We start from the raw sequence: 12385 nt of genomic DNA, 5'->3' as shown, positions 1-12385 counted from the left end.
AATCATGAAAGCATATCTCTCTCTCTCTCTCTCTCTCTCTCTCTCTCTCTCTCTCTCTCTCTCTTAGGTTTCCTTTCAGGTGATGGCTATAAAGCAGAAGCAAGCAGGAACTCCCAGCTCCCTGCTGCCCTGAGAAGTCAGTCACTGGCAGGACACCCCCCCTCCCCCAACCCTTGCACCAGGAGAACTGAGGGACCAGGAGGAGTCTGGAGAGGGCAGGCGGAGTCAGGTGACCCCATCACCCTGCTGGCCAGCTGCATGTTGAGAATGCGCTTCCCTCCCCTGGGCCTCAGTTGCCCCATATTTAACAGGAAAGGAGTTAGCTTTAGGAATCTCCCAGTACCATTCAAGATCTACTGATGTGAAAGGCTGGGGCAATGCAGACTGATGACAAAGATTAGCAACACAGGGCCTCCGTTCTGGCCTCCGTCACCAAATTGGTGACATCTATTTAGAAAAAACAGATTCCATGATTTTCATACAAACCCGAAAGATTTACACAGATGAGGAGTTTGTGCCTGTCCACAAATGTTCCGCTCAGTGCCCCCTGCGGGGTTCCTCCTGGCTAGGGCCTCCCATTGCGCTCCTTCCTCCTTCACCGGTCTCAGTTTTTATTTATCTCTGGAGTCTGTTCCTGGTTACTACACACCTTGTTAGAAATAAGGTTGCCCTCTACAAGCTAAACTGTGACATAAACATTCAATGGGCCCACTGCAGAAACATGTCGCCTTACACACGGGAGTAACAGAAGTGACGCCCTGTGTTCCAGGAATGCACGAGGAGAAAGTTGGGTTTGACCCACGTGCCTGAGGGTGTGAGCAGAAGGAACGCTGGGCCAGGACCAAGGCAGGAGCAGGAGTGTTCTCCAGGCTGCTGCCATCGGCACAGCTGAGGTAGAGAAGTTGCAGGAGGCAGAGTTGACCTTGAAATCATTGTGGGTCTCTGAGTCCCTCTTGGAGAAGGGCCACTAAGAGAGACCCCTGGTCCCCTTGGACTGTGCCATGAGCAAGAATAAATGTGTTGGTGCTAACCCACTGAGATGTTGGGGTTTGTTAGCACAGCAGAGCCTACCCTGTCCTGATGTTTCAACAGGCCAGTCATCAAAGCACAGAGAATGACTGTTCCCAAAACTAAGGCAGCCCCTGCCCCGCCAAGCCATCCTGGAGAAGGGGCCCTAGCCCCGGGACTTTCTCTGGCTCCCACTGGCAAAGTCTTCTGTGAGGCAGAAACTGATAAGGTTATTAAGTTACAAGTTCACCTAGTTCCCCTTGTTACCCTTGTTATTCGCGGCTCACCAAAAACACTTCTGCTTATGATTTTGCATCCAATGTAGTTTTGTGGCTTCTTCATGGGTCCCCTAATGCCTGACACTATAATGCTCTCAACTCTGTTTGCGGAATGAATAAACGAGTGAAGGAGCAAGGCTTCCATCTAATGTGAAACAGGGCTGAGAACACGGGAGATCACAGGTCTGATTGCCCACTCCTGCGTCAGGTGCTGGCCCTGCCCTGGCCTCAGCCTTTCCTAATTTCACATAAGAGCAGTGGTTTTCTTCGTGGCTGCATATGAAAAGCACAGGAGAGATTTTTAAAATTTCCATGACCAGGCCACCACCCAACCCATTTAAATCAGAACCTAGGGTAGGACCAGCCATGAGTAATTCTTTAAGCTCCTGGCGATTCCCAGGTGCAGCCAGGACTGAAACAGCTGAGTGTCAGAGGGGGGCCAGCTCTGCAGGCAGCAGCGACACCTGCAAGACAGACACAGGGGTCCCGATGAGTCATGGATGGAGCTTAACCTGCACTGCCGTGGGCACTGCAGCTCTTCAGAATCAACAAACAACCTGGAGGAACAAGAAACAGATTCTCCCAACCTTGTTATGAAAACAAGGGATTAACTGTGATTGCATAAAAGCTGGTGCCTCCCTAAACCTCAGGGAACCTGTTTCGTCATGAGCTACAGAGAAGCAGCGGGTCCTTGGATGGACCTCTTGGCTCATGAATGACCTGCTCACTGACTAGAGGAGAGCATTTGGCAGCGAGGCTGGTCTAGTGGCCCCTTGAGGGTGGGAGCCTATCACACTGAGCCAGGAGAAAGCGAAAGAGCACACGGAAAGATTGGGAAAGAGGAGGAAAAGAGACACAGCCGAGCAGGGAAGGGAGAGGGAAAGGCTGGGAGGAGAGGGGCCGAAGGTGAGACTGGCTCCTCAGAGGTGCACTTGCTTCTTGTCATGTGGCTGGGACCTTCCCCCCATCTCCTTACCCCAAGGCCCCTCTCCAGCAGCTGCTCAGTAAGATCCTGGCAGAAAACACAGCGCTCTCTCTTTTCTCATTGCCCCCCTATGTTCTAGATGCCTCCTCCTCTTCCCCCTCCCCCAGGGACAGGAGGTCATGTCCTTGAGCTGGGGACACATGGAAGCCCAGCTGTGGTCCCAAGTGATAAACGCCCCGTGGTTCAGGTAGAGGGGGAAGCAATGCTGGCGACCTGGGCCACTCCTACTAAGATGGTCTTGTTGGTTTCTCATCACCCAGAGGGATAGACACCGACTTTGTAAGGTGACAAAGCCTTCGGTTCCCTGCACCAAATCAGCGTCAGGAGGCAAATCTTGACTTTGTCAGAGGCTTCTGTAGCCTCCATAGCTGGCACAGTGGAAGGTGAATGGACACAGACTTCTGGCCTGTGTCATACCGTCAAGAAAACACCACGCGACCATTCCCAGTTGTTCCTTCTATGGTGGATACCACTGGCGGTCAGTGATCACATCACACCGGGCACTAAAGAAAGCAACCTCCTTCTCCACCAGCCAGAAAGGAAGGAATAAGGAGGTTAAAGAGCTGGAGATTCTGCTTGGGCTAGAGCAGGTCAGACATGCTGATTCAGCTTCTGATGAGCTTTCCCCTCTCAGGAACCTGATGGAAACCCAATCCAAAGTGAGCCATCAACTCTGCAACTGTCCTCCATCATGGGCTGCCTTAGGACCTTGGTGAGATTTTGCTCAGGGCTTCCCCCACACATACAGTTGAGGGTGCGTGTGGCCCTTCAGGCTTGTAACACACTGTCTTGTTCACCTTCACCTTGTCTATGTCCAGTGCTACATGCCTCGGGCTGCGGTAAAGCCCTGCCTTCCAATCCCGCTCCACATAGTTACAGTGTCCATTCAGCAACCAAGAGGGTCCAAATCAGGTAAATGCCAGGCTGAGCTCTGTTCGGACTCAACCTGCAGCAGCAGGCAAGGCCAGAGAAAGGGGACAATCGCTCCCTGTACTGTGGGGTTACAGTGAGAATCCAATGAGACAGAATATGAGAAGCACTCGCAGCCCCACCAGGCACGTGGTGAGCCCAATGACTGAGGTAATCCATATCTGCTCTCGCTGTTCCTCAGGAGCCAGGCTATGGTCTGGTTACCGGTCCCTAGTAGCCGCTAGTCCCAGAACCCAATTCTCTTTTTAAAAAGTAGTGTTTTACAATTTTAATGGACACATCAATAAGAAGATAGCAGCTTATTCTTTTTCTTAATTTATCTTTATTACAGATGTCCCCTATTTCCCCTATCGATCCTCTCCACCCTGCTCCCGCCTCCTCCCCAGGCCTTCACCACACTATTGTTTGTGTCCACGGGTTATACATATACACATACAAGTTCTTTGGTTAATCTCTTCCTGCCCCACTTCCCTTCTCTCTGAAATATGTCAGTCTATTGCATGCTTCAACATCTCTGGATCTATTTTTTCTTCAGTTTATTTTGTTCATTAGATTCCACATATGAGTGAGATCATGTGATACTTGTCTTTCTCTGACTGGCTTATTTTGTTTAGCATAATAATCTCCAGGTCCCTCCATGCTGTCTCAAAGGGTAAGAGATTCTTCTTTTTTACTGCTGCATAGTATTCCACTGTGTAAATGTACGACAGCTTCTTCTTTTACTGCTGCATAGTATTCCACTGTGTAAATGTACCACCGCTTTTTTATCCATTTATCTACTGATGGGCACTTGGGCTGTTTCCAGGTCTTAGCTATTGTAAATAACACTGATATGAACATCGGGGTGCATATAGTCTTTCTGTTTGGTATTTCAGGATTCTTAGACTATGTTCCTAGAAGTGGAATCACTGGGTCAAATGACAGTTCCATTTTTTAATTTTTTGAGGAAACTCCACACTGTTTTCCATAGTGATTGTACCAGTCTGCACTGTTCTTGGCAGAATGTCCAACTCTGGTGTGAAGAGGTTGGATCACAACTTTCTTCCCCTTGCCCACTGCCTGTGGGTTCTGGGGGAGCCTTAATTGTCCCGAAAAGGAGCCAAAAGACTCCACAGCCCGCAGGTCCTGCCTCCCCAGCTGCAGCAACTCCATCCATTCTGTATTTGGGAGAGGGTGTAGGGAGCTTGGCTAAGGGGTGTCATGCTATTGCCTGCTTGATCATTCTTGAAGAAAAAGAAAAATCTCATGGTGGGCTAATTTTTGTTTTCAGAGATGAAAACTCTCAGGAATACTCTCTGCAGCCTCTGCCACATTCACCCACATTTGCCCCCTCTCTTTACCACTCCCCACCATCGGAGGAGCAGCCAAAGCTCCAGTGTGGGCCCACAGACTCTGGTTCTGAGGGGGTGGGATAGGTCTGAGCCAGCAGGCTCCTTCCAAGGAGCACCCCACCAGGGCCCTGGTCCCTTGCCCTCTCTTCCAGAGCCTTTGGGGCCATTGCCCTCACCCTGCGACCTCTCTCCATCTATCCCTTTCCCCTCTCTCCGCATTTTGCAAACCAGTTCATCCTGTGATTGTCGCACCAGCTGGGACATCATTGTGCCTACCCTAACAAGCAAAAATTGTTCCCACTGAGGCAGATGGGCCTTTAGGAATAGGAGTGATTTTTACTGACCTTGTCTGCAAATACAGTCACAAAAAACTCCATGCTGCAGGGTGCTGACCTGAAGACTTCAACTCACAGCTCTCCCTGCAAAATGTCAAACTTTTCCCAGAACACCTCTAAAATGAGACGAGTTCAATATTGCACAGTGGATGTTTATGAATTCAGCTATTTTGAAATGGTAATGCATTGAGAATGAGTCTTTGAGAAATATATCCTGTAGAAATTTCCATGCAGGATCCCAGTTGAGTTTGATTTTTAAATCTTTTAAGAGATTTGAAAATAATAAGTCCCATTCTTTCTGCCATGGGAGTGGGGACAGGCTGCGAGAAAACCGTTTCTCTGACTTTGAGGTAGAGAAGAGCATTTCTGCCTACATGGGGATCTATTTATGTTCATCCCTGCCTTCTGATGTCTGCAGCTTCCTGTTGTACAGTCTAGTGGATACAATCTAGTGGATACCAGGGCCGGACCTGGCTAGGAAGGGGACAGAGGCATGCCTACCATACCTGTCACACTGCCCTGGGCTGTCACCAGGTTACAAAGTCATTGCTTTCATGAAATGTTTTGAGAATGGTTTGACTTTCAAGTCATCAATCTATTTCCTTTTAAAGCATTGGTTAGAGATTGAAAAGTGCAAGTCCAATGTTTTACTACTTTAATGAACACATCCATAAAAATAACATTCTCATGACACTTTGTGGATTGGATGGCATTTAAACAAAAATCATGTTGCTTTATTATCCAAAAGCCAGCAACATAAGAATCGCTATTTTCTCAATATTTTAATCCCTCATGGGAGGTAGAGACACTAAGCAAGTTGTCAAGGTCAAACTGAAAAGGTAGTGGGGCAGGAGCTTAAACTGAGCTCTCCTGTCCCATGCATCACTATTCTTTGACCACAGCCATCTCCCCACAGGAACTGGGGAGATGTTGTTCTATTCTTCTGCCTTACAGCCACGCCACACTTGCAGAAAGAGGAGAGCCTGTCTATTTCCAAAATCTCCAGAGCACCCCCCCCCACACACAAAGTCTTCCAATTCCAGAAGTTGGAGGTCTAATGCCCATCCCAGCCGTTTCTTACTTCACCTTCATCCCAGAGCTACACGCTTGACTCCTGTTCAGTCATCTTTGGGACAGAGAAGCGTGGCTTCCTTCTTCCTCCTGGTCCTTCCATTCTCAGAAACAGCTAACTAATATATGTTTCAGTCAGGGTGGACCGGAGCTGCAGACTATGTTGAGTGATGTGGAGTGTGAATTTATGATAGGAATGGCGACCATCGTGGGAGCTAGATGGTGCCTCTGTGTGAGTCAACTACCTCTGGGCCTGGTGCTTGGCCGGAAGTCAAGTAGGGCTAGCCTGCAGGATGGGGAGGAGGGTGTGAAGAGTGGGAGATGAGGGAGACTAGTGACAGATGAGAATTGCAACCGTCTCTCACTGCCTCCTCCAGCTGTGATGATGTGGGTGACCAGAAGGCTAAAATGAAGACCAAGGAGGAGATTCCTGGGGAGCCGGGCTGCTGCAGCTCTGACTACCGCCCCAGCCAACAAGGTCAGCAGGCAGGTCAGGGACTTTGGGCTTAATCTGCAACAGGCCTGCCCTACTCCAACCTGTCCTTCCAAGGCCCCCACAAATTTATTCGTTGGTGAACTAATTTTATATATATATTCACCCCATCTACCCCTCTAAGTGATTTGACTTGACATTGATCTATTGCTAGGATCTCCGCGTTCACATCACAGATAGAGCCCAAAGGTAAAGCTGATTGCTGTAGGACTGACACCAGACTTAGGTTAAGGTCCAAGTCTGCATGCCAAAGCCTGTTTTGAAAAGACTTCTTTAACATATTCTACCATGTCCTATTTCATACCAACTTTTATGCAACTTTTTAGAGATATAAACATGAACAAAATATCCTTGTTTCTTGCTCAGTCAGAAAATCTTGCCCCAAAGCACACTTACAATATTGATAAACTGAGATTCACATCTTGTCACTGATGTAGCAAACTGTGGGCAGGCTTTCATAGCAAATGGCCTTTTACTATTCTAAAGTATGGCTTTATAGTGTTAAGCCAAAGTATCCACCTACCCCCTCCACAGTGTCAGTGAGTTCATCCCGCTCTGCACTAACAACGCAGGGCTGTCTCGTGCCCAGATCAAAGGCAACGCACACCAGGGCTTCTCCTAAAAAGAAAACAAACTATCTCACTCCTTACAGACTGGTTGACTGAAGCTGGCAAGTCTTCTGTGCATGAGTGTGACACACACATACACTGATGAACAAAATCTGTCCAGATGGGTGAAAACTGTCTGATCTCTGCTGGGAATAACAAAGAAACCCAGAAATCAATAGATCGCCTGAGAGTGTGGTGGTTATTATTTCCATTAGTCGATTGAAGTGTCCAAGCAGTCGCGATACATGAAACTGAAGCTTCGTTGTGAGAACGGAGGAATATGTCATGTTACCCCAGGACGCCCTTGCAAAATTCCATGTCTGGTTAACTGGGCTTCCTTTTAAGTCTAGTATTCACCAAAACAATTTTACTGCCATCATTGAAAATTTCAGTAAAATATATTGGTCCATTTTCTGCTTTACTCTTAAACAAAAATCATGTTGCTTTATTATCCAAAAGCCAACAACATAGGAATCAGCTGCAGCAACTCCATCCATTCTGTATTTGGGAGAGGGTGTAGGGAGCTTGGCTAAGGGGTATGGTATTTTGTAAAAGAGCCACACTCAAGGGGCCAAAGAGCCGCATGTGGCTCGCGAGCCACGGTTTGCCGACCACTGGTTAGGGGGGGGGTTTGTTGTTGTTGTTGTTGTTGTTGTTGTTGTTGTTGTTGTTGTTGTTGTTGTTGTTGTTGTTGTTGTTGTTGTTGTTGTTGTTGTTGTTGTTGTTGTTGTTGTTGTTGTTGTTGTTGTTGTTGTTGTTGTTGTTGTTGTTGTTGTTGTTGTTGTTGTTGTTGTTGTTGTTGTTGTTGTTGTTGTTGTTGTTGTTGTTGTTGTTGTTGTTGTTGTTGTTGTTGTTGTTGTTGTTGTTGTTGTTGTTGTTGTTGTTGTTGTTGTTGTTGTTGTTGTTGTTGTTGTTGTTGTTGTTGTTGTTGTTGTTGTTGTTGTTGTTGTTGTTGTTGTTGTTGTTGTTGTTGTTGTTGTTGTTGTTGTTGTTGTTGTTGTTGTTGTTGTTGTTGTTGTTGTTGTTGTTGTTGTTGTTGTTGTTGTTGTTGTTGTTGTTGTTGTTGTTGTTGTTGTTGTTGTTGTTGTTGTTGTTGTTGTTGTTGTTGTTGTTGTTGTTGTTGTTGTTGTTGTTGTTGTTGTTGTTGTTGTTGTTGTTGTTGTTTTTGTTGTTGTTGTTGTTGTTGTTGTTGTTGTTGTTGTTTAGTGTTTTTTAGATTTCACATATAAATGAAATCATATAATACTATCTTTCTCTGACTTATTTCACTTAGCATAATGCCTTCAAGATCCAACCATGTTGTCTCAAATGGTAGGATTTCCTCATTTTTTACAGCTGAATAACATTCCATTTTTTTCAATTTCTTTATCCATTCATCCATCAAGGACATTTACATATTTTCCAGGTCTTGGCTATTGTAAACAATGCTGCTATGAACATGGGGGTGCAGATATCTCTTTGTGTTAATATTTGTGTTCCCTTTAAGGGATGTAGTCCCAGAAGTGAAATTGCTGGATCATAAGAAAATAGTTCTATTTTTAATTTTTTACATTCCCACCAATTTACATTCCCCACCAACAGTGCACAGGGTCCCCTATTCCTTCACATCCACCCCAGCATGTGTTATCTCTTCTCTTTCTGACGATGGCCATTCTCACAGGAGTGAGGTGATATCTGTATGGTTTTAATTTTCATTTCCCTAATGACTAGTGATGTTGAGCATCTTCTCATGTACCTATTAGCCATTCATGTCTTCTTTGGAGAACTGTCTATTCAGGTTCTTTGCCAATTTGGGGGGAGGAGGGTTGCTATTAAGTTGTATGAGTTCTTTATATGTCTTAAATATTCATTTCTTATCAGATATATGGTTTGCAAATATTGTTTTTCCATCCTGTAGGTGGTTTTTTTTTACTTTGTTTATGATTTCTCTTGCTGTACAAAAGCTTTTTAGTTTGATGTAGTCCTGCTTTTATTTTTTATTTTGTTGCTTGTGCTTTTAGTATCATATCCAAAAAAAATTATAAGACCCATGTCAAGGAGCTCTGTTTCTATGTTTCCTTCTAGGAGTTTCATGTTTCAGGTCTTGTATTTAAGTCTTTAAGGCATCTTGAGTTAAATTTTGAGAGTGGTGTAATATAGAAGTCCAGTTTCATTCTTGTACATGTGAATATCCAATGATCACAGCACCATTTATTGAAGAGACTGTCTTTTCTCCACTGAGTAGTCTTGGCTCTCTTGTCAAATATTAGTTGATCATATTTGCTTGGGTTTATTTCAGTTCTCTCAAATCTGTTCTGTTGGTCTACTTGTCTGTTTTTATTCCTGTACCATACTGTTTTGATATCGATAGTTTTATATTATTGCTTGAAATCAGGAAGTGTGATGCATCCTGCTTTCTTGGGATTGTTCTTCTTTCTTGGGATTTCTTTGGCTTTTTGGGGTCATTTGTGGTTTCACATAAATTTCAGGAGGGTTTTTTTTCTGCTTCTATGAAAAAAATGCCACTGCCATCTTGATAAGGATTGCATTGAATCTATAGACGGCTTTCCATAGTATTAACATTTTAAAATATTAATTCTTCCAATCCTTGAACATAGGATACCTTTCCATTTATTTGTGTCTTATTTGATTTCTTTCATCAATGTCTTCCAGCTTTCAGAGATTTTTTCTTAAATTTATTCCTAAGTGCTTCATTGTTTTTGATACCATTGTAAATGGAATTGATGTCTTTCTTTTTCAGAGAGTATGTTGTTACGGAATCCTAGAATTCGCTCTGAGAAGAAAAGCAGAGACTGGAGTGATCATTGTTAAATGGAGGAGAAGGGGCTCCGCAGCCTGGGCGCTGCAGCCATGAGGGCGCGGGACTCCCAGTCGCTTCCTGACCAGCGTGCTCCATCCACACCGGACTGGGCCGTTACCTGCAGCACCTGCAGCACCTGAGCTTCAGCCTAGTCCGTGGAGCCAGGGAGTTCGTGGAACAGGAGGTGGCCGACTTCGCCTGACAGAAGCCGGGGGTCGTAAATACCATATGTGAACCTGCGGCTGTGTTTTGTGCCCAGAGTCGTGGCCCAATACCTTAACAGGTCTGTGCATGCAGAGAGCCTCAGCTCAAGCGGGTGGAGGAGATGACCACACTGGTGAAGAAGCCAGCGAACCAGTCGGGCTTGGACATAACCACCTCCGCAAGCCCTTCCACACGGGCAGCCCTAGCATCCAGGGCCAGGGGCAGCCCTTCACCAACAGCGTGGGGGGGCTGCGCCCCCGAAAGGCCCAGGATCCTGCCCCTACCCAGGTGCAAGCCCAGCGAAGAGTTGCCCCAACTCAGTCCCAGTGAAGGCGGTTCCTCCTCTTTTGGTTCAGGGGGTTACAAGCCCAGACAGGCAGATGGAGCCCACGAAAGAGAAAGTTGATGCCAGAACTTTTGCTTGGGACAAAGAAGAGCTGCCTGTTTCTTTTTGGTGCCCACTGCGAGGGGCAATGACTTTGTGTCTCTTAATTATTATCCAGTTGACATTACTGAAACCTGAGAGTCTTCCAGGCTCTTCCTGGGCCCTCCTTTTTGAAATCCAAATGGATAATAGTGATCTCAAGTCACAGTGAGGGACTTCAAGGCTGGCTTCTGAAGAATCTCTGATGTCCGATTTCTCCAGCCACTGAGCTAGAGAGCGCTAGCACCTTCTTTGCTGGGAACCTGACACTGGGCTCGACTATATGAGTGTGTATACATTACAAAACTGAGATTAATAAATTGGCCCACGGTCAGAAAAAAGAATTGCAATGGAGCCTGGCTGGTGTTGCTCAGTGGTTGAGCATTGACCTATGAACCAGGAAGTCATGGTTTAATTCCCGATCAGGGCACATGCCCGGGTTGCAGGCTTAATCCCTAGTGGGGGACATGCAGGAGGCAGCTGATCAATGATTCTCTTTCATCATTGATGTTTCTGTCTCTCTCTTCCTCTCCCTCCCTTCCTTCCATTATTGCAATGGAGCTCACTCCTAATCACAATGAGAACATAATCACAGAGGAATATGCTAGAATTTAAACTTGACAGGAGAGGCTTCACAGTTATGTCTGCATGATCTTTTGCACTTTGGGCTTGGCTTTCTCGTATATGTGACTGGTACAAAGTAGCTTCTGACACAGAAGCAATGTGGGAACAAGAGCGCCGATCCTGAGCCTGCTGTCGCCGTGCAACTGCACCCCCGGGGCTACAGAGGCTTAGCAAAACGCTGCCTGCCAGCAGCGCGAGGAGACTGCTGCTCTCAGGGGGCTGAGGATCCACCTCCAAAACCCCCTATCTGTCCACCAGGACCAGAGTATGTGCAAAGTCCTGGGGAAGACCCTCCGTCAAATACTGGAAATCATAAGGATAAGTGATTTATCTGAGGCGGCACTGCAGAGGCAAACAGCTGCTCACACATGCAGAAAACATGTCTAGCCCACTTCAAAGACATTGTGCATGCCTTAACCACCGAAGGAAAGAATTCCAAAAAGAAAGCCATAAATAAGTCCTCAGAGGGGAAGACACATTCAGCATTTTTGATTGCTTTGTTGAAAGGCAGAGCTTTTTTCTTTTGCTGATCATGAGCCATAAAGCTATTTACATAATTTTTTAAAACTGAGCATTAAAAAACATCTATATAAAAAAGGGTTTATCCATCTGGAATAGCAATCCTGGTGCATGAGAAAGCAGGCAGTAACCTTACCTATAGAGAATTTACTAGCCAGTTCCAAAAGGAGAGAGAGAGAGAGAGAGAGAGAGAGAGAGAGAGAGAGAGAGAGAATGCAGAATGTCTGGCCAGGGGGCAGGTACCAGAGGGAGGACCTCAGGTGAGAAGGTTAATTCCAGAGTCTACCCGATCATGGTCTTGCTGGTTTGTTCCAACAGAGAGGATTGGCTCAGGGGGTCAGCAGAATCTAGTCAGTATGAAGACCCTATTAGAATCTGCAATCACAGCTAACACCAGCAATACACTTGCCTTGTACCAAGCACTTTCTGAATCCTTTGCATATGTACATATTTAAACTCCTTTCATCTTCATAACAAGCCTTACAGAGGAGGAAACTGAGGCACCGAAAGGCACCTCACACTAATCACACAGCTGGCCGGGTACAGAGCCGGAGTTTTCACCCGTGCTGCTCAGCTCCAAGACTGCAAATGCCTGCTAACCCTAAGTGCTTCACTTCCATCCCACTGTTCTTGCATTTACATCCCAGCGGCCCAGTGAGGCGGACTAACACAATTAAGGAGAAGTCCCTCAGGTTCGCCCAGCTAAAATTTCAACCTCATTGTCCTAATGGATACAAAGATGTCATTTTAAGGACCAAGACTTCACTGAGTTGAA

The 12385-nt window shown here is 46.1% G+C and overlaps 1 pseudogene; it reads left to right on the top strand.

Annotated features, from left to right (window-relative positions):
- Positions 1–10379, top strand: part of LOC102258615 — an 11474-nt pseudogene extending 1095 nt beyond the window's left edge.
- Positions 10380–12385: the final 2006 nt, after the last annotated feature.

The sequence above is a fragment of the Myotis brandtii genome, unplaced genomic scaffold (genome assembly GCF_000412655.1).
Source record: "Myotis brandtii unplaced genomic scaffold, ASM41265v1 scaffold240, whole genome shotgun sequence".
NCBI lineage: Eukaryota > Metazoa > Chordata > Mammalia > Chiroptera > Vespertilionidae > Myotis > Myotis brandtii.
This window is presented reverse-complemented; position numbering and strand designations above follow the sequence as displayed.